General features: G+C 36.1%; 1 pseudogene across 1 annotated transcript; it reads right to left on the minus strand.

Moving 5' to 3' along the window:
• Positions 1 to 349: 349 nt before the first annotated feature.
• On the minus strand, positions 350 to 1333 carry LOC306659171 (glutathione-specific gamma-glutamylcyclotransferase 2-like; annotated as a pseudogene). Its single transcript has one exon. The product of its transcript is annotated as a glutathione-specific gamma-glutamylcyclotransferase 2-like (transcript).
• Between the last annotated feature and the right edge of the window lie 641 nt (positions 1334 to 1974).

Here is a 1974-nt window from a genome sequence, read left to right on the forward strand (position 1 = left end):
TATAAACATTGATGTGGCTACATCACTGTAATACGCTCAGATTTTTTTAAATTCCAAGAATATTTTTTATTAAAAAATGCCAATTTCTTTTTGGCCTAAATTCGAAATTCTCATTTTATACCCGAATAGCAAGGAAATTCACATTCAAGGTTGAAATATTATCTGTATTAACATACATTTCTAACTGCATGTTATTTTAAGCTTTTATTTTTTAAACCATGGTTATAGAATAATTTTATAGGAACATATTAAAGGTATATTCTTATAATATTTATTGGACTTTTGGCTTACTTCTCTTTAACCTCAAAAATAGTATTTTGAAATGATACGAGATTAGTTTTATTCTGATACAAACAAGAACTGAACCAAGTCTTTTTATATTTCTATATTTCTCTTCTTTAAAAATGTGGAACACTTCACAAATTTGCCTGTTATTTTTGTGCAGGGGCCATGCTAATCTTTGTATTGTTCCAATTTTAGAATATGTGCTGCTGAAGTGAGCACTTTGTATATTTCTTAATAACTCACTTGTGATGTTCAGTATCACATAGTTAGGAGATCATTATATCATTAAAACTTGAATTTTTCTTTCTCTATATTCCAATCTTCTGAATATAAATGTTTCACGACACTTCCAATTAAACTATACATTTTGATGATATCCTGGCTATACCATTAAAAATAATAAGATCTTCAAGTAAACACTTCCAAAACATTGCCAATGTATGCTGAAGTGATTCTCTGAAGACTAAATGCTCTATTTGAATAAATTAATGATTAGGTCTTTATAGGCAACTGAGGTTCTGTTTTTCTTCTAAATGTTCCTTTAGAATGTTTTCCAAAGAGAAAAGATGCTCATCTCCATCTTCTAGTACAAGGCTTCTAATATAATTTGCAAGCTCAAAAAGATACTCTGTATTTCTTCCACTTGAACAAGCTGCATTAAAAATTTGTTCATCAATGTCTTGCAGAGGGGCAGGACCAAGATAATTCGGATTATCACATGTTTCAATATAGAACAGCACACTGAATGGCTGTGTTGTGGAAGCTTTTGGATAAAAAAATGGCTATGTTTCCGTAGCCTCCTTTCTCTCAGAAGTCAAAGTATGCCTTTACTTCTTCTTTTCCTACTGGCAGTTTGTAAGCAACACCACATACACAACCCCCAGGATCTTCAACAAGTCACAAGACGTCCAGGCTTGCCGGGAACCCCGCGGTGGTCAGTGCTGCCCTGCCAGAGGCACGTGCTGTCCTCTGTGATGTATCCGATCAGCTTGTCCTGATAGGGGAAGTCCACCTTCCAGATCAGAGACCCGTACCCAAAAACCCACATGTTGTGGTGGCTCCTATTCCCTGGTGGTGGTAGTGGCGGGGGTGGCCCACCGTCAGCTATGGTCTTCGCTGCTGCCTGGGACTGCAGCCTTCAGGAGGCAAGTAACGGGCTGCGTCAGTATGCTCATTTTAAGTCCTTAGAGTGTACACCAAGGAGTGATATAGCTGGGTCAAATGGTGGTTGCATTCCAAGTTTTCTGAGGAATCTCCATACTGCTTTCCATAATGTTGTAGCAATTTGCAACCTCACCAGCCATGTATGAGTGTACCTTTTCCCCCACATCCTTGCCAACACTTATTGTTGCTTGTATTCTTGATAATTGTCATCCTGATTGGAGTGAGATGAAATCGTAGTGTAGTTTTGATTTTCATTTCTCTAATTGCTAGAGATGTTGAACATTTTTTCATATATTTGTTGATTGGTCCTATATCTTCTGTGAAGTGTCTGTTCAGTTCCTTAGCCCATTTATTGATTGGGTTATTTTTTTTTTGTTGATGTTGTCTTTTGAGTTCTTTATATATCCTAGAGATTGATGCTTTATGTAAGATGAATGTGGTAAAGATTTTCTCCCAATCTGTAGGTTCTCTCTTCACATGATTGTTTCTTTTGCTGAGATGAAATTTTTTAGTTTTAATCCATCT

The sequence above is a fragment of the Sciurus vulgaris genome (genome assembly GCF_902686455.1).
Source record: "Sciurus vulgaris genome assembly, chromosome: 4".
Classification (NCBI taxonomy): domain Eukaryota; kingdom Metazoa; phylum Chordata; class Mammalia; order Rodentia; family Sciuridae; genus Sciurus; species Sciurus vulgaris.